This window comes from Carassius auratus, chromosome 7 (genome assembly GCF_003368295.1).
Source record: "Carassius auratus strain Wakin chromosome 7, ASM336829v1, whole genome shotgun sequence".
In the NCBI taxonomy this organism is placed as follows: domain Eukaryota; kingdom Metazoa; phylum Chordata; class Actinopteri; order Cypriniformes; family Cyprinidae; genus Carassius; species Carassius auratus.
This window is the reverse complement of record NC_039249.1, coordinates 33,134,604-33,156,031: the sequence shown is the minus strand read 5'-3', so window position 1 is coordinate 33,156,031 and position 21,428 is coordinate 33,134,604. Positions and strand designations below refer to the sequence as shown.

The 21,428-nt window shown below is 41.5% G+C and overlaps 1 protein-coding gene across 44 annotated transcripts in view; it reads left to right on the top strand.

Annotated features, from left to right (window-relative positions):
* LOC113106534 (receptor-type tyrosine-protein phosphatase delta-like) overlaps positions 1 to 21,428 on the top strand; it is a 339,617-nt gene that overhangs the window by 78,617 nt on the left and 239,572 nt on the right. For all 44 annotated transcript variants that reach the window (XM_026268559.1, XM_026268604.1, XM_026268603.1 and 41 more), the window contains exon 4: positions 17,854 to 17,927. The gene's annotated coding sequence lies outside the window, so the exon portion shown is untranslated. The remainder of the gene's footprint in view (positions 1 to 17,853; positions 17,928 to 21,428) is intronic.

The following is a 21,428-nucleotide window of genomic DNA, read 5'->3' as shown; positions in this document are numbered from 1 at the left end:
ACAACAGACACTGAAGAGAAGACAATGCTGAATAAACTCATAGTTTTTGCTATTTTTTTACCAAAATGTATTTTCGATGCTTCAAAAAATTCTAAAGTTATTAATGACATCATTTTGCAAATTGGGCTAACTAACCCTAGTAACCGTTTTTTGTTTACAAGAAGTTACATTCAAAGGAATTGTGATCGTCCTTTAGGTTAATCATTTGAAATAGTAAAAACAATATGTTCAAACTTTTGACTATTTTCTTTAATAGCTACATAACACAATACTTCTACTTTTACTTTCAGTACTTGAGTAGTAAATTTTAAAATAGACTACTTGCAATACTTAAGTACAAAAAATGTTGAATACTTTAGTACTTCTACTTAAGTGTGGTGCTTAAAGAGCACTTTTACTTCTACTCAAGTCACTTTTTTGATAGAGCACTTGTACTTTTACTCAAGTATGGGTCTCTAGTACTTTATACATCTCTGATGAGATGGGCGGGGCTGTGTGGTTTAATGAGTGGGTGGAGTTGTGTGATTGATGAAGCAGCTGGAAATGACGAGTGAGTGAGTTTTTCAGAATAATTGGCTGAGCTGTTTTATTTATGAGCAGCTCAGGACAGACAAGCTGTGCTGTGAGATCACAGTCTGATTGACATGGCCACGTTTTTGCAAAGGTCATTCCCACAATACACCATGGAAGAAAAAATACAGATGAAGCTGTATGTGGCACTTGAAGATGATATCTGGAGGAAGTACTTAAAGACCACAAAAGATGTAAAAGCCCCTTAAGTGGATGAATAGGAGTGAACATGATGATGATATGATACAGCACTAAAAATATACAGATCAAAATATATCTTTCAAGCACAATTATATTTATGTATTGTGTAGATTCTCTTATTCTTACATCGAGCTCAGGACCTCAGAACTCAAAGCTAACAGCGAACATTCTCTCAAACTTCACTAACATTTTTATTTACAAATGATATAAACGTTGGGACAAAACATTCTTTTTTTGTTCTTATATATATATATATATATGTTATTGTGATATGAGAAAACGTTCTGAGATCAACATTCTTTGATCATCCTTATTATATTTCTACATGAATGTTCTCATTGCAGAGAAAGCGTAATTAGGATATTAATAATAAACATTCAAATGATGTTGTACTTTGGGTGAGAATAAAGATAGTAAACTGTTGTAAGAAACATTTTAAAAACCTGTAAATAGTGTTCTAGTTACATTAGAAAACTGGATATTGTATTTATATGTTTTATTATATGTTTTTATAACCTAATTTTGTGACTTGGGCTTCTGTTCCGTGATTCTCTTTCTGCTCTTGATAGTATGAGTAACTTGACATGACTCATAAATGATATCAGTGATAGAGGAGAAACTAGAACAATGCTTTTAAAGTGAAAGCCAAGCAAGCGTCTGTGCTGCGAGGAAGCTGAGAGTGACAATGATGAGATGATGGATGTTTGGAGTGCTGTGATTTCTGACGGCTGGATGGTTGTAATGTGATCTGTATAAATGTGTGCGTCGCTGCTGTCTGTGCTTTAGCTGGTCATACATCGTCTCTCTAAACAAGATGACAGTCTGTTGGGGGAAATGTTAATTGTGCACTGAAAGATGAATGGATATAAATTAGCGAGAGCTTCACGCTGCGTCACAGTGAGCAGTCACTCGGATCCGGATCTGGATGATACACGGCACACTATGGAGAAACACTAGACTGTATTCTGTGTGTGTGTGTATAGATACTATCTATAGTTGATGATGAAAAGGAAAGAAAAGAGGCTACAAATCCAACAAGACAATATTAAAGTAAAAGCAACAAATGAAGCAGTAGTGACTGAGAGACATCAGCAGCGTAATAACCATCACTGAACTTCAGAACGAGTCAGTCTGGAGCTCTAAACTCTTACTGAAAGATCAGGAAGAACTGACATTTCTCTCGGTTTGCAGAATAATGAAGCTGCGTGTGATTTGGAACAGATGCCTACAATGACTTCACATGGTCCCTACGTAGGCAGCGCACTTGGTTTTGGAACAAAGCGTATGAGCATTTATTATCCTGGAGATGATGATGTTGATTTAAAAGCATTTATTGAGTAAACAGTGTCATTTTTGAGAAACTCAGTCTCTCTCCAGATCATTAGCCACACTTCACCGGCAGCTTCTCCATGAGCCCAAAGCCGTCCGAGGCCCAGAACGGAATCGATCTGTGTCGCTTTGTGAGGCGCTTTGCTAATGATCTCTGCCTACCATTCTGGCATTGAAAAAACAGAAAAGAAACATTTTTACTGCTGGAACGTTAACAAATAATGACGCCACCAAACTACAATGAGGTCAGAGATGGTGGGCGTCGTCATGGTAACAGATTGACACATCATCTGTCAGAAACAGATCCGCTGCTTGCAGGAAAAGACTGGAAAACCTGCTCCAGAACTGATCTTCAGCACAAACATTGATTATACAGGTGATTGACCGCAAAAATTAAATATGGAGACCCCGCTGAACACGTCTGTGAGTGTGTGTGTGTGTGTTTACACTGCTAAACTTGAAGGTCCCATGATGTGGATTATTTTCTTTTTTGTAATGTGTTTTTTTATTTATTTATTTTTTTTGTATTTATTTATGTTTTTTTTTTTTTTTTTTTTTGAGGTACACTTATATTGTTAGTATGATTTTTACATTTAAAATGTAGAAATAAAAGGCAATTTTATATCCTGATTTTATCCCTCTGTCTTGAATGCTCTGTTCGAGGGGCGTGTCTGCTGTGAGACTCTGTTGTGATTGGCTGACATCTTTGCATTCAAAATTCGTATTACACGAGGAACCCCTCTCTGATACTTTTACTATGTTTTTTGTTTTTTTTGTTTTTTTTACTATTACTGCTGTTGAGATTAAGGGATCGTGGAAGTGTTGATTATAGCTTTATGTTTTAGATCTCTTCCCATCACATGAAAGGCTGCAGTGATGAGCATTGAGTATACAGAGTCTGTTTATCACATTAATGCAGTGATCTCGTCATTGAAGCATTTTCTCTCACAAAATGCTTTCACCACAACTAACAGCAAACACAGTATCGATATGAATACTGTAAGAGCTTCTTTGTGCAGCATAACAGCGTCTTTGATTATAACGGCAGTTTGGGCAAGTGTGCAGATATACTCGCGATGTGTGATTGACAGCTCCGAACAATATAAAGGGAGCTTCTTTAATCACTCTCTGTAGTTTAATCACGATTTAAATAACAGATTTGTTTCATGCTATGCTACTAAGAGAAACAATGTGAAGTTGATCGTTTAGTCACTGGCTTGATTCACTGATGCATAAACAGATTTAAACGATTTAGAAAGAAAGTCTGTGCGAACTTGAATAATTAGCTACACATCAGAAATCACTGATCACAGATTAGGCATTAATGAACACTGTTACTCACTGATTGGGGCAGTGCTGTCCAATCAATATCGTAAAAGTTTTTTTGTAACGCTGAAGTAAATGTAAGAAATAAACTGAATCCATCTGGGCGGGCAAGGCAGAGAAAGGGGCGGTAACCTTTCCCTGTATGACATCATAAGGGGAAGATTCCAGATCGGCCATCTGAGCTCTCGTTTTCCCAAAGACAGAGCAGGACACCCAGGGCCTGGTTTACACCTATCGGCATTTCTATCCACTGGAGGACAGGATAGGGGAACTATTAGTAATGTTAAAAAACTTCATAAAGTGACATTTACATGTCATGGGACCTTTAAACAATTCCACTCCACACACAACTATACTGTGTGATAGCAAGTACACACAGAAATGAATGAATAAATGAATTAATTAATTAATTAATATTTATGTATGCATGTATGTATGTTTGCATCAACTACATGTGCTAAAAGCACATACTTTGAAAAAACAGCTGTAATGCAAAACTTGCTAAAATAAAACTCTCAGGGCAAATATATCAATATTAGTAAATATAATAATAATTAAATTAATAATAATAATAAAAATAAAAATACATGTAGGCTGTGTATGCAAATATGGTGTAAATGCCATCTGTTTTCGCCAGTTTTAAACACACTGATAATGAATGAGAGTTATAAGGCCACTGAACAAGGAAACATCTGTGTTTCTCTATCAGAAATCAACTTGCTTTTAGTCCACGTTAGAATGTGTCCGTTAGGAGCCGTTAATGAGTTTGAAGTGCTTCAGTCACATTCAGTGTTTGTCAGCCGTGGGTCCAGGCCATCGTTCTGCATGTTCACATGTGTGTGAGATCATTAAACACCACGAGAACATGAGAGTCGTGTTGTCCACCTTCCTCTGAGAGCCAGCGAGCAAGTTGTGTTGTGTTCTGATGAAGTTTTGGCTCGCTAACACATCGGGCCCTGGCGAGAACGCAGAGGGTTTAAAATTAGAACATTCTCTCACGATCTCGCTCCAAACGTGTGATGAACATTCATTTACAGCCTTTCACTGTTTTTTTTCGCCAAGATCCTGCATCTTCTCACGTCTGCGTGTGTGTGCTTCTCACGTCTTACTCCCCTGATGCCATGAAAAAGAAAAAAAAGACGATGAAAAGAAAGTTGAGCCGAGAAGAGTTTATAAAACCTGTGAGTTTGTGTGTGTGAGAGAGGATGATTGGTAATGGTGTAAAGGTGTTGATCTTTCGCAGCAAGGCAGATTTTTATTCTGAGAATGCTGAGCCCATGAGATCATCAGTGTGTTTTATTCAGCTTCACACAGAAGACTGTGTTTGACTTTGTAAAACATTAGTGTTGATCATGCATTTAGACAGCAATTAATAACCACATGATGAAGTGTTTGATCGAGAAACCCCGAAGAATCACACTTTTTTTGTACTTTTACATATGTACCTTTTGAACCCTTGAGATTACAAAGAAGTTTCTTCTGATCACCAAGGCTGCATGTATTTGACAGATAAACAGTAATACGATACAGCTGTACAGTGCAATACGGCCCAAGCACCAAAAGTGCAGCAAGCACAGGAAATCCAGCATGTCCAGCAAGCATAACAATCACAGTTGTCGCAGCACTTCTGGCCTGTGGCGAAGCACATTATGTCTCTCAGTTTGTCCACACTCTTTGGGCTGCTGAGGAGAGCTCTTTGTAGCCACGTTTTCACTGTCAGGGTTAAACCGGGCATGCTAGTGCGTGCCAGGGCCAGTCGCGTTTCCACTGTCACTTCTGGGGCTTGACCGTGCCTCATCGGAGCTTTCTAGGGGCCAACGGCCAGGGTTCTTTGGCCAGACGAAAACTTTGGGCAAAAGCGGGCAAGCTGGGGCTAGAGGATGGGTTATGAACAAAGGTGGAGTTTCTCCACGTCTGGAGAGAGTCTGCGCTGCGGATCAATTCAGAAAGATAAGAGCTATAACACCAGCATTAAAGACTTTTTAAAATACACTACGTTTAATTCTGAGGAATAAAATTACATATTTATCTGACTATGTTAAGTTAGATGTACAGGGGCTCTAGGGATGTAATTTTTTGTGTGATAACACGTGTGTACCGCTCTTCCTCGAAGGAGGTTGAGGCGGTCAGGGGCTGCTGGGCGGAGCAGTCCCAACCGTGTTCCAGCCCCTCGTGCCGGGGGTGTCACTTTTGTACTCCGCACTCGCTAGAGTCAGAGTGGCGCTCCCAGGCCAAAGGCTTCTAGTGGAAAGCAGTTCTGTAGACCGTCGTTTTCGCTGGATAGCCTTCATCATAACGTCCTGATGCCTAAGGCCTAGGATGTTTTGAGGGCCAGCTCCCTCTGAGGAAGAGTGGTGTACACCGCATTACACTCTGGCTGCCTCTCCTCAGTGGCCTCAGGAGATCGTTCTACTAACCCTGCCAGGGCACAGCGATCTCCGGCGAGTGCTTCTCTCAGCTACTGCCCAGAAACATAGTAGTGCTAAGAGGCTCGTTACCCCTATGGAGGTCTCTAGAGCAGCTAGTACGGTCATCCCCTGTTGGTCTGCCGCTTCAGGGCACCAAGCTAGTGGCTTTAGGTGCACCAGAGGCCAGTCTCGCGAGACTGGTTCCCTTAGGAGGTCACATGGCAGTGTGGGAGCTCCTGCCAAGTGTGCTTCATGGGGTCCTGATCTAGTCTTCCTAGCAGATGATGTGGGTCTGAGGACCATTGTTTTTAGGAGACTTCAGCTATGAGAGTCCTGATGCTGCGGCTCAGTACCTCGGAGGGCAGGCCGTTCTGGTGAAGAACGATGTACCCCGCATTACACAGTGCCCGTCTCTCCTCAGTGCCTTCAGGAGATCGATCTGCCAACACTGTTGTGTCCTTTTATAGATCGGTGCTTTTTGAACCGCTCAGTCAGGGACTGAATTTCAGCATGCTTGCACAGACCAAGTCCGAGGACTGGTGTGTCACGATCTATCAAAAAGATGCACTTATCTCCATCCTTCTTCATTAGAAGTTCCTGAGGTTTGCTTTTGGGGGTAAAAGCCTACCAATATGGATCTTCCTCTGGCCTTGCACTCTCACCCCACATTTTCATGGTGTAGGATACGACCACGATGCAGGCACATATGTCACCTGCTAGGATCGAGTCGATCCTAACTGCAGTCGCGAGAGTGAGAGAAGGCCGGTCACTCAATGTCAAGCAGTCTCAGAGAGACTGGGTCAGATGGTAGCTGCGTCCAATGTGAATACTATTGGCCCGCTGTACATGAGACCCCTACAGTGGTGGCTCAAGACCAACGGGAAACCCACTTCGCATGCTAAAGGTCACGCAGCGGTGCCTACGTGCCTTAGACATGTGGAGACAACCTTGGTTCTTGTCTCAGGGCCCAGTGCTGGGAGCTCCTTGTCACCGCGTAATGCTAGCGACAGACTCATCCTTCACCGGCTGGGGTGCGGTAATGAGTGGCCACCCTGCCTGCGGTCTGTGGAGTGGCTGCCATCCGACATGGCATTTCATCTGCCCGAGGATGCTGGCTGTGCTTCGAGTACTACATTACTTTCTCCCAGACCTAAGAGGTCACCATGTGTTGCGCACCGACAACACAGCGGTGGTCTCTTACATCACCCACCAAGGAGTTCTGCACTCATGCCATTTATACAAACTAGTGTACCAGATCCTTGTGTGGTCCCAGGGTGAACCCCTCTCACTGAGAGCAGTCCACATTCCTGGGAGCAGACATCCTGTTGAGGCAGGGGCCGAGACCTGGGGAATGGCGGCTTTACAACGAGGTGATGAAGCAGAGTTTGAGAGGTTGGCCAGACTCGGGTGGATCTGTTTGCGACTCAAGAGACATTGCACTGTCCCCTGGCTTCCTCTGACTCATCCAGCTCCACTGGGGTTGGACGCCATGGTACAGACGTGGCTGAGGCTTCATCTGTACATTTTTCTCCCGAATGCTCTGCTCCCAGGAGTTCTGGAGAGAGGGCGCCGGGACAGAGTCCGGCTGCTGTTAGTGGCCCCATTTTGGCCGGACCGGGTATGTTACCCGGGCTTGATTTCTCTTTTTGACAGTACTCCATGGGAAGTTTCCGTCAGGAGAGATCTCCTCTCGCAGGCAGAGGGTACGCCCCCGCATGGAGCTTAGAGGCTGTAAGTGTGGTCTCTGAGGAGGCACAACTCTCAGCTTCCGGTCCCTCAACCGAGGTTGTTGAGACAGTTCTCCAATCCAGAGCTCCCTCAATGAGGAAACTGTATGCCATGAAGTGGAAGCTTTTAACTGCCCGGTGGGTACAGTGCTGGAGCTCCTGCAGGCTCTCCGCAGGGTTGTCCCACTCCATCCTGAAGGTCTACGTGGCGGGCATGGTGGCCTACCGCACCCCTCTCGGTGGCCAGTCAGTTGGCAAAAACCTCTGATTACATGTTTCCTCCATGGTGTGCTGAGGCTGAGGCCTCCGGCCAGAAGAAGCTTATGCTAAGTGGTGATCAAGAATCTATCCTATCGAGTCCTCCGATCTTCCTTCTCCTGGGGGTCAACACTCACTCCTTCTGAAGTTTGGCCATTGGATGGGTTGTCCCCGATTACTGTCAGGCTCCTGTCTCCCTCTCTTGCTTTAGCTGTGCTCTTCCACACTAGGCAGAAATTTGAAGTCTGGCGGTGTGGGCATTCTCGTTCCCCAAACATTCTCATTTGAAGGGCTATCTGGGAGGGCTAAGGGGTAGAATTGGGATTGGGCCTTAATGTGAGATTTCTGTTCATAGGCTTCCATTGACTCCCACTGGTGATGAAAAAGAAGAATAAGAAAGCAAGCAAATACAATAAGGGCTACAGAACAAAAAAAATAAAATTGGAACAGCAGAACCGTTTTCATCATTGATAAAAATCAGAAATCAGCAAATCAACAAATACAATACATTTTATTTTAACATGTATTCATGTAGGAAACCAAAATTTTAGACTGTAATAATATTTGATAGGATAATTCCCGGTGCGATTTTTCTTATAATTGTATATTAGGTTTGGGATCTGAACTTTGAGACACATTTGGACACTACATGAAAAGCCTGGCATGTTTTATTCTTATCTTGTGTGTTGCACTAGTTACCCAGAATTGGTGTGTGTATCTTGTTCACTTTAACTTCAAAGATGATCTCTCTCTCTTTCTCTCTCTCTCTCTCTCTCTCTCTCTGTCTCCCATCTAACATCTGCCAGGCAATTACAGTTTGATTTCAGTTCTCTTGTTCATTTAAACTAATTAGACATCTGTGAGGACAGCATTCACAAAATATTATTATGTTTATTAAACAAAATTAACATGCTGGAAACAGTTTGCTGTCTGATATCAGATCACTGCATTCATCCTTGTTTTCTTTCTTTCTTTCCATCCTTCGCTCAGTCTTCAGATGTCTTGCTGTGTGTGATGGAGGGTTTGAGAGCTGCATGGTCTCTCCTGTGGCTGTGTGTGTCTGTGGTTGTGTCAGAAGTGAAGGTTTCTGCAGCGATGGAGCAAAATGATCTTGTGATTGACATGTTTAGTGTGTGATTAGCAGCAAACCGACTCCACAGAACATACTGGAAAAAAAACTTTTAAAGTGTGTTTTTGCTTCTGCCGTCTGCGGTCCTCCTGACCTTAGATAAGCTCATATATCACAGATACCTCACATTTAACTGATTGAACTTTTGTTAACTTGATTAACAAAATCAAGCTAAAAAAAAAAAAAAAAACATTATGCCAGCTATATTGGTCAGCAATCTACCAGTACATTATTGGGACAAATCTGGCTCTGGTGTGATCGCGTCGCTTCAGATGCATCCGGAGGTGATTTATGGTCCGATTCGCTCGAGTTTTTCCACTGCTTCCTGAGGCTTTCCTGGAACGGCATGTTTCTCCAGGGGTTTACTGGATAATGCAGGAACTTTCAGGGACTTTCAAAGCGCTTCGGCCAGGATTTTTGCAGCAGTTGTGAAAAAATTGAGGATCATTTAGCTAAATCTCAAATCTTACAGCTCATGGTGGGAACATGATGATCCTGAAAAATCCTACAGCAGGAATATGTTCACCATATACTGTTAAATATTATACCATAGATAGTATAGGTTCAAAACAGTGTCATTTTTGTGTACATCATGCATATATGCCTACACTATTGTTTAGGATGTTAAAGTAAAAAACATATGAACCAGCCCAGAGAACATAAACCACTTGGACAGTGTATTAAGTGTTTATAGTTTTATTGCATCATTTTAAAGGAATAGTGCACACAAAGATGAAAATTGTGTGAGAAACATCCTCATCCTCAGTTTGTTTCTTCATCAGGTTTGTAGAAATGTAGCACTGCATCAGTGTCTCATCAATGGATGCTCAGCAGTGAATGGGTGCCGTCAGAATGAGAGTCTGATAAAAACATCACAATATCCACAGCACTCCAGTCCATCAGTGAACATCTGGAGAAGACAAAACCTGAAACACATCCAGCATTAAGACATTCACAATCTCAAGCTGTCACTTTCCTTTAAAGTTTGAGTTAATAATCTATAACAACCCTCCAAATCTGATGAAGAAACAAAATCATATTTTGGATGGCCTGAGGGTGAGGTTATTTTCTTTTTGGGGTGAACTATTAAATATTGCTATTTAGAGTTGATTTATTTTTACCTCATGATTTTCAGTTAGTTATTGTACTGCTGCAGGTTTAAAATGATTTAATAAAGCTGCATTGCAACATTTGTATTTCTTCTAATTTATTTGTTACTTACATTAACTTTAGTTCAAATCAACAAAAAAAGCTTCTAATAGTTTTAGTGTCAGTTAACGATGATAACCAGGGTCTGGACTCCGCACAAGAACGGGACGCTGGAAGATCGTCAGAGGAAAGCAGCCGGATCCGGATCAGGTGCCATCTGCTGCCTCTCCAGCTCACTAAATTACAATAAAGAGAGATCTGATGCGAAGATCTCCCTCGAGTAGAAACTAATTATGATCTTAACAGACGTCTTCTTACCTAAACGACTTCAAATAATACACACAAAACACATAAGCGGCCAATTATCGGGACAGGTAGCTGAGAGACAGAGACACAGAGGAACGTTTCAGGAGACTCGACGGAGGCCGTGTTTCATCCGACCATCAGCTCTGTCCCAGATGTTTATCCTGAAACACATATGAGACAATTACTGACCTGCAGTCAGATGAGACTGTAAGAGATGTCTTAGCATTGATGGTCACCCACAGATGTTGTGTTTTCATGGGTCCCTGTAATGAGAATCTGCTGTGCCGATGGACACGAGAAGGTCCTTAACACCTGGAGATCTCCGTAGCTGGAGTCAGATCCCAGAGGTACGAGATGCCATTGGATGGGATGAATCTCTGCAAGAGCAAGGTGCTAGCATTAGCATGTTGAGCTGGACACACACAGCAGACTGAGAGAGATTAGCTAAGGTCCAAAAGAGAGATTAAAGGAGAAAATAAAGTAACTCACTTGCTCTTTCGATCAAACTGGCTCCTTTGAGAAATATTGATTCTCACAAAAATCTCAAAGCTGAACCATTTAGCAATAAACTCCTGAAAACTCTCTTAACCAAGAGGATCACGGCATGACAGAAAGATCTTTCAGATGAGAAGATAAATGCAGGATGAGGATTGTTACCAGCACATCTGCATCGTGTTGTAAAGCTGTGCTTTGTAATGTTTCTTCTCTCAGAACTAACTTTGACAGAGGAAGGACATAAGAACATAAACTCAGCAGAGCAAAGCTACAGCCGACCGAGACAAATCTGCCGGAAACAACAGAGGAAGCTGTGCTTGTGTGGAGAAGAGAGCGATGCGCGGCAGAGATCAGCAGAACACCGGCTAATAAACACAGAAACTACACTTAGATCACAATCAATAACACTTCACTCCTGAGGATCTGAACCTGCACCTGCTATCTATCATCTATCTATCATCTATCTATCTATCTATCTATCTATCTATCTATCTATCTATCTATCTATCTATCTATCTATCTATCTATCTATCTATCTATCTATCTATCTATCTATCTATCTATCCATCTATCCATCCATCCATCCATCTATCCATCCATCTATCTATCTATCTATCTATCTATCTATCTATCTATCTATCTATCTATCTATCCATCCATCCATCCATCCATCTATCCATCCATCCATCTATCTATCTATCTATCTATCTATCCGTCGGTCCGTCTGTCTCTGTCTCACATCTGAATTGCAGATCTCGTATCGCTCGCTGGGTTTGAACGTCTGAAAGCAGTCCGCTTCTCCCTGTTAACTAATTGGGGAGCTGTTGAGACGATCTGACGGATAAACAGACGGAGACGAGGAGGACATGAAAAGAAAACCAGAGAAGCAGCAGTAGAGCAGGAAATAAAACAGACAGTGTGTGTGTGTGTGTGTGTGTGTGTGTGTGTGGGACAAATGAAGGTGAATGTTTATGAAGTGACTTTATTCAGATGTATCTCTGAAGTTGAGCGAATCGTTGAGACGCAGCCGCTGTCCTCATCGCTTGTGTTTTCAGTGTTTTCAAGGTCACTGATATGATTTCCTCTCTAACGCTGTTGTCTTTGTCTATTACTTTCAAATCAGGTTGTTTCTGCACCTGCTGGTGAAGGCACAGTGTGAAATGCCTGTTTTACTGAAAGCCCACACAACAGATTGACCAACAATGGCACTCGATTTACAGCTCGAGTCTGAACAGGACACTCCAATCAGCTCTGGCCATTTACTGAGTCGCAGGACAGTGTCTGTACGGACGAAGAAGTCTGATGTTTTTGACATAGTACACAGCTATTGCATCCACTTTAATTTCCTCCTTAGCCTGAAATCATTTTCACTAATATTCATCTACAGAGTGCATTGGGTTGTCTTATTGAAGTCTTTTGATTCTGGGTCATTCCTCTCCTGCAGAACCTTTCAAACTGGTTTAAAAATGAGTAGCCCATGCAAGTGTTATATTGTAAGCAAGTATTTCCATAAAAAAGGTTTATCAGACCTTCAGAAATCTGCTCTAGCAAGCTCAGATACAAGTTCAAACTGATTTATGTTATTTGATCAAATAGTGACCACCAAACCTCCCAAAACTCAACCAATCTATCGATGTTTGTGCCGCAGTGTTCCCTCCAAAATGACATCACTTCCAGGAGATATAGATATAAACTAGAATTTTTGTGAACATCCAAAAGTGACTGAACAAAGACACAAACACACCAGTGAAGTGACCAGCGGTCTCTCTATCGGTCCTCTCGTCTGGAGGGGTTATATCTAGTTAAAGTGCTAACCAGCTGCTGCTAGAACTAACACAGCTCAGAGCCAAACATCACGATGTGAAGGAGACCTGCGCTGTGTGGAAACAGCAGTTATGGTGATTTCTGTGTAAAACACTGCAATGTGCTGCTGGTGTGAATAACACTTCATCCATTCATCCAGCTGTTTTATGCAACTTAAAGGTTTCACATGATAGATAGGGTTATTAAAGTTCATTATTATAAATCATTTTCTTGGAACATATATTCATATATATATATATATATATATATATATATATATATATATATATATATATATATATATATATATATATATATACACATACATACATATATATGCTCTTGTCCTTAAATGTGAGATTTTGTGGAACGAACTGAAAGCTCATTGTAATGACATGTAAAACTCTTCAGAAAGTGAAATATGTTCATGGTTTCTTCAGACTGTGTTCCTGCGCTGATTACTGATGTTTAACAGAGAGAGGATTGTGAAGTAAAGGAGTTTCTGAAGGACTTTCATGAGGGTTTGAAACTCATTTCTTTGTCCACGTGAGCGTTAGTGATTTCCGAAAGTTTTCATCATTTCAATCTGTATTCATGCTGTGAATCTGTCTGTCGTCCGGCTGCAGAGCTGTCTCTGTGTGCGACAGACGGGAGTCAAATCTCTCCTCTATTTTTAGACCTATTTAAATTCCAGGCGTAAAGCTGTGATTTGAATTTCATTACAAACAAACACACGTACAGTCACACACTCGCGCTTTATTTACATGACTTCAACATCTTCAAACCTTCAGCGTTGTGACGCTGCTCGTCTGATGTACGACACGCACACACACACACACACACACACACACACACACACACACACACACTCACACACACACACACACACACACACACACTCACACACACGCACACACACACACACACGCTGTCTGAGAGTGTGTTTAGTTATTGAGTTGCAGCTCTGAAAGATAATGGTGTTCTTGAGTGAAATTCTGCTGGAAACAGGAAAAGCTCTGGAGACACAGAATATATTACACTCTCAAAATAGAGCCTTAATAAGAACATAAACAGCATTCACACACACACACACACACACAGTGAGCTGCTGAAGGCCGAACACAGACATGTTTCAGCTTCTTTCAGGGTTTACAGTGTGTGAGACGGGTGACACGGCTCAGGTTTGATGTTTCTCCCAGAACATCGCCGTGAGCCGCAGAGACGTTTGTCTTTTAAAGCAAGTCTTTTCCATCTGTCTGTAATGTTTTCAGTGTGTCTGTGTGTGTGTGTGTGTTTGAGCGAGTGTGTTGGTTTATCTGATGATGTAATCTTGAAGTTCATGTCAGTAACAGAGAGACGCTTAGCTCATTTCAGTGCACGAGAACTACTACTCCCATGATGCTCTTGGGGCTGCAGCGATCTGTATGTGTGTGTGTGTGTGTGTGTGTGTGTGTCTGGGACAGTGTCTGTGTCATTACCGGTTGAACAGTGCACACTAGCGGCGCGTCTGTGAATCTTTCACACAGCCTCTTCATTCTCTCGTTTCATCTGCTCTTTCACACGCCCCGCTCTTTAATTCATCTTTTTCCTCTTTTTTATGTAGACCATTATTTCCATTTTTGGCCGTATTTCCTCCAGCTGTCTCTCTCTCTCTGTCTGTCGTTCTGTGGTAGATTTATGAATATTGCTCTTTTCTCCTCCCCTGCTGTCTGCCCCACTTAAACACAGCGAGAGATCACCGAATTAATTCACTAACAATGAGCTGTGTGTGTGTGTGTGTGTGTGTGTGTGTGCGTGTGCGTGTGTGTGTGTGTGTGTGTGTGTGTGTGTGTGTTTGAGGGCATAGTGGAGCTCTACCACATTTGCATGACCTAAAAATGCCTTTCTACTATTTTAATCCTATTCATCCTTGAATAAATAACGATAGACAGAACACAGAACAATAGAACTAATAGATACAGAGATAGGTAGATAATGCAGATAGACAGATGAACACTGAGCGTGTGAGATCTCAGCAGTGATTGAAGCTTTAGCGTATCAGCAGTCGTCCTCATCACACTGAGTCCCGTGAGATCGTCCCACACGCTCGCTGTCACCTGCTCTCAATTTCATCTCAAATAAACATCCAGCAGACTCTTAACACACTCACACTAAATATAGACACAGGGAGACGCAGCCATGAGCCGAACACACACACACACACACTCCTGCTGCTGAAAACTCTGGAAATGTAGTTAAATTACAGAGACACCATGTAAATGTATAACACGTCTCCTGTGAATAATGACTCTGAATGTCTGAATTAATACAGAACACGTTAATTAGCCGAGAGCTTTTCAACAGTCAGGAACCGTCACGGCAGGGACCAGACAGCCGTAGGACACTCAGACAGCTGTTTCTGAAGACAGACCGACAGGAAGAGAGAGAGAAGGACGGTTAGGAATGATTCAGTGATGGAAACGCTTTCCTGTTGGTTCGTTTGTGCTCTGCTCGTTTGAGAAATAGTGAGCTTCGCTCTCACAGTGCTCTGACAGAATGGTGTCAAACCTGTGTGTGTGTGTGTGTGTGCGCGCAGGCAGGTATTCAAACACACACACACACACTGCAGGGCACTGTTTGTGAGGCTGCAAGCTCAAACTCTTCAGCACAGAGCTGTTAATTAGCAGCAGGGCCAAAATTAGCACACAAAAGTGAAGCGTTTGAGGACAGAACTGATTCCCCACCAAACAGTTCCCACTCAACACAGAGATCTAAAGAGAAAAAACTGCTCCATGTGTTGTACTACTCAAAAAGTGAGTATCTACAAAAATGAACCAGATGCGAGGTGTTTCTGGTCAAAGACAAAACATCTTCGAAAGACTTCTTCAGATTACAGAGCACTTATTACACTTCTCTACACTGCATTACAAATAAAAACCCTACAGAGACAGTACTATGGTTCAGTGTGTATCAGCATATCACTGCATCACTGATGAAATAATGCCAAGGAAATGTAATCTTCCCTACTACTATTTTAATCAATCATTCTCTTTTTAGAAGTCTGTATGACTTAAAATTAGAAATCCCTCACCTATCCTGGCCATTCAGTGACCTTTGAGTCTGTCCAAGATGTCTGGCTTCAAATAGATACCACTTTGTTTATATAAATGCACAAAAATCAGATCTTACAGTGGTAAATGATGATGTGCCACAAGGCTCAGTATTAGGTCCTTTACTTTTTTTGTTGTTGATGCTGGCTTTGGGTAATTTCATTAGGGATGTGTGGAATTCAAATATATATATATATTGTTCTCATACAGTTGCGCTCATACATTTCTATATGCTGTCTGTCAAATTTGTGGAAACTGACAGTATTGCACATCGTATGATCAAGAAAATGAAAACCGTTGGCACAATTAAGTGCACTGTAATTTATCTTTTATTAGTTCAGCATCAAGTGCAGTGTCATCAGTGCAATTCAGACTCACACTCATGCATTAAGCTAGTCATTTGACTCTGATTATAAAGAACAATATAGCCAGTCTGTTTCTTTCATCAAGCGTGATGTGTACATTTACCTGATTTTGAGGCCACTGACATGACTCCAGATGGAAGTGGAAGGATTTTAGACAGGAATCCGTTAGCATGGCCGATTTAACTCTAAATCTTTAAACTCATCATGCAAACTAATTAATGAGGTTTCTTAGGGGTGGTGCGAAAGGCCTTTTTTTCATGCTAATGAAAGGACTGTGAATAACACAGAGAGGAGAAACTTTGATCTGAAGAGTAAACAGAACCATCCACATAATTAGCAGTGACTCTAAATAAAACGCTAGGCTCCAGGGACTGACATGAGAAAACTGAACGAGAGTGTGGAAAGGAATTTGTTTAATGCTGTTTTATTGCATCGTCCTTGGAGAGTAATTGCTCAGGTCTGACAGTGTGTGGAGCTCCTGAATCTAATCGGTCAATCAATCATCCAGTCAATCATCAGTTGTCATGTGGCTAGACAAACTACTGTAATGAAGCACACAGAGGCCTGATTACACCTGGTCACATGAGACAGATTGCTGTTTACACATTCGGCTAGCACAGTTAATATGATGTGAAAAAAAAGAAAAAAGAGACCTGAGGGATGGATGTACAGTTGGGAAGAAAACGCAAAGATTCATGGGATGTGGTTATTTGATATGATTAGGACATGATTCAGCTTTGATGAGAATGAGTGCAAAAAAAAAAAAAAAAAAAAACACACCAGCAAGTCAAAAAATAACATAGGCCAAGCCAAATGTAAGTAAAAACTGGCTTTGGCACGTAAAATATAAAAGAATGAGGAACTGCAACATAACATGTAGTTTAAAGGTATAGTTCAGCCAAAAATAAAAATTCTGGCATTAATTATTCCCCATCAAATCTGTAAGACCTCTGTCCAACTTCACAAATTGGGATATCTTTTATGAAATCCGAGAACTTTCTGACCCTGCACAGACAGCAATGCAATGACCATGTTCAAGCCCCAGAAAAGAAGTAAGGACATCGTTCAAAATCAGTGGTTCCACAGTAGTTTTATGAAGCTACGAGAAAAAAATGCATGCGCAAAGTAACCAAAATAAAAACTTTATTTAACAATGTCTTCTGTTCTGTGTCAATCCAGAATAAATACTTTGACAATTTAATGATAGAATGTTAATTTTTGGATGAACGATCCATTTAAATTGATCTATCAGAATGGTTATCTTACTGGTGAAAATATCTGTCTTCTAAAGAAAACTTCTGGAACTTGCAATTGTGAATTTTTTTTTTTTTAAATAAAATAATAATAATAATAATAATAATAATAATAATGAATTATTTTATTTGTAAGATAAGTTGCAATTACCTGTATTGTTTTTCATTCCAATTCAGAAACAGTCTTCCATATTGACTTTAACATCAGTGAATAATTTAACATCAGATGTGACGAATGCTTTTGTACCCCATTTACACATGTACTTTGTGCTGAACACTTGTGATTGGACCACCACAAATCTAGAACCAAAGCAAAATCGAGACGTATCCAGCACATCATGAACTCCAAACAGAAAAAAAATAAATTCATACACTACCAATAGGGAACAAACAGTTTGAATTCTGAAACGTAACCCATTTCTGTTGTTTTGCTCTTGTCTTCCAGGTGAGATTCTGAGGGGTTTTATTCTTTCATTCCTCTGGCCGGAGACAGCTCAGATGACGAGGGCTTCATGAATGGTAAGACCAAATGCAGCTGTGATTTACAAAACTTGAAACAATTTAAAATGTAAAAATAAATAAACAGATAATTATAATTCAATACTTTCTGATCTCTCCCTAGTCTCGTTTGCGTACTTGTAAATCTGCTTCAGCAGTTTGTAGCCTTTCAAGCCAACAGTACCCTATGTTAGATGGTTGTTTGGCATGAACTAATATCGCAGTGATTCTGTCAACTGCAAAATGGTTAAAAAGAAAATTGGGCGTAATGGGTTCAAAATATAAGGCTTATTAAACCTAATCTGGTGGCTACAGTGACTGACCTCGGAATAAGAGAGAAACAGACTAATATTAGCGTAGATGCCATTCTTCTAATGATGTAGCAAGTACATCGGGTGTTATGGGAAGTGTTCCCAGTTCCGATTTACCTTAATGCAGCCTAAAAATCCTTTAATGGATTTGAATTAGTGGTGGGCATAGATTATTATTATTTTTTTTATCTAGATTAATCTCACTGTGATCTTGAAATTAATCTAGATTCCTTTAGATTAATCTAGATTAAAATGGCTCATTCGAATTCTGCTGAAGGCATTCAGAATATGTGTGTTACCCAAATAGTCTTTGAGAAGGGGTTTATAAAGCTAGGTGGTGCATTAGAAAAGGGGCACATCTCCTGTTTTCTTAAATGTATGTAAACTAATTCCACATATTGTGTATGTATTTGTCAGCACAAGAGCAAAAATAAGCAAATTCGATGTTGAAGTGTTTTGAGACGCCTTTCTCTGCGTGAGCCCTGAACACCAGAACACCGCGAGTACTGAATTGGGCTCTTTCACATCTTTTTGTTTGTTCAAACTGCGATTTGTATTTGTTAGTTCAGATGCAGGAGGGACTTCGAGGAGAACTTCGCTGAAGAGAGCTCGGTTCAGTGTCGAATAGATTAAGCGATAAGAGTCTCGTGTTAACACAGCATGTTAACGCCGATAACGGTCCACCACTAATTTGAATATTAGAAATATTTTAGTGTTTTATGTGTAAACCAGGTTAAAGAGATGGGTCTTTAATCTAGATTTAAACTGCAGTTTTGAGTTTTGAGAACGTAGCGGACGTAGAGCATTATAATGTAACAAGAGCTCATTCAAATACTGAGGTGCTAAACCATTCAGGGCCCGGTTCCCTGATAACGCTCACTCTTAGCGCTAAGAAGACCTCAAAAGATATATCTTACCAAAGTTGTTTATGTTCCTAAGTGTGTTCCCCAAAGTGTCCCTCCTCTGTCAGAGACCCCTCATCAAGGAGCCTGGTTTCACTCAGGGCAGCATTGTTGATATCATAGCGGTGCAGCTCGGCTGCAACCAGGGCTGTTCTTCTATGGGGTCTTTCAGACCTGCCATAGGAGTCCAGGAGAGTTCTTATGTTCCATGTTTCCAGTTTAAGGTTGTAGGATTTGTTTCTTTTGTTCGACCGCAGAAGTGGAATGACCCGACAGGTGCGGTATCCTGTCCAGGTATGAGTTGAGTGGGCATTTTTTAGGCCACCTTTTCTACACCCTTCCTCAACTTGAGGTGAGCAGTGCGGTCCCTTAATAGGGCTGCTCAGTCGCACAGGGGTCTGCCGAGAACAGCTGCCACTCAACCCCAGCTGTTAGCGACCAATACTCTGTGTACCGCTGATGTGCAGATCTCTGACTAAGAGCTTCCAGCCTATTCAAACCTGCCCCCGTCGTCAGACACCCCATCGCCACCAGACTTCAACCAGATGTAGATCCAGGTAATGTTCACCGTGGTCACAGGTGGAAACCTGCGCTTTTAATTTTTAAAGTGCTTTAGGGGGTGCGCACTCTTCAGTAGCACTGTCTTCACCATGATGAGGTAGGTCTGGTGGCATGGGTAAGCCCAGGACGACAAGCTCCCCATCCTGGCTGCAGGAGGCTGCCAGGACCCATCTCTGTTAAGGCCTGCCTATTGAGCACCACCAGCGCATTGCTTTTCTGTTGGGGTGTGCTCCCTTAGCCTTGCCTCGAGAGGCTAACCCACAAGGCAGTGGGGCTATTTACCCATAGCTGGGGCAGTGGTTGACGGGCGTCAGGGCATGTCCACCATGTGGTGGTCCTGTACACCACATCTCTGGGGCCCACTGTTGCTCCGAGATTCCCTGCAGTTCAGCCTGGGACTGTGAGGTACCCAGTTACCATGTGTGGCCACGAGGAGGCACTGCAAAAGTCTTGGTGGTGGAGAGGCTGTGTACTGGCGGAGGAGACTTACGCACTCGGCTCCTCTTTTCAACCCTATTAGGGGGCTAGCCAGCGGCGGTAGCTAAAAAGCATGCACTAACTACAAACACCTCCAAACTCCACACTACTGCACTAGACATTTCACACACACCCTGTGCCAGGAAAGCACACACAAACACACACACACGCACGCACGCACACACACACACACACACACACACACACACACACACACATATATATATATATATATATATATATATATATATATACGGTACAGACAAAAAGTTTGGACACACCTTCTCATTCAAAGAGTTTTCTTTATTTTCATGACTATCAAAATTGTAGAGTCACACTGAAGGCATCAAGGGCTATTTGAGCAAGAAGGAGAGTGATGACCTGGCCTCCACAGTCACCGGACCTGAACCCAATCCAGATGGTTTAGGGGGAAGCTGGACCGCAGACAGAAGGCAAAAGGGCCAACAAGTGCTAAGCATCTCTCGGGGAACTCCTTCAAGACTGTTGAAGACCATTTCAGGTGACTACCTCTTGAAGCTCATCTAGAGAAAGCCAAGAGTGTGCAAAGCAGTAATCAAAGGAAAAGGTGGCTACTTTGAAGAACCTAGAATATGACATCTCTTCAGTTGTTTCACACTTTTTTATTATGTATATAATTCCACATGTGTTAATTCATAGTTTTGATGCCTTCAGTGTGAATCTACAATTTTCATAATCATGAAAATAAAGAAAACTCTTTGACTGAGAAGGTGTGTCCAAACTTTTGGTCTGTACTATATATATATATATATATATATATATATATATATATATATATATATATATATATATATATATATATATATAAAACCCAGACAGATACTTTCCTAATTATTATTTTTAGGTTATTATATTATATATATATATATAATATAATATATATAACAGCACATCATTGTTGCTTAGCAAAGACAGACGCCTCATGAGCGCTTCTGCCCGAGCGCTTTGGAAAGGAGAAGAAAGACGCGCTTAGCGTTTTCCACGGGTTTTTAGGCACGATATGTGAACGGCCCCTAAGGCGCTCGCTCACTCAGCACGCGCTGAAGGCTCGTTGCAAAATGTCTAATGCATTTAATAGACCAGAAATAGAAGATCCTCCAATTACCAACAGGTTTTTTTTTTTTTTTTTTTCTTTTTTTCGTCTTTTCCCAGATACTGACACACTAAGGTGATGTCGGCGTAAATGAGTTGACATTTTTCAAGTATTCTCGCTTACAGGGAATCCAAAGTGC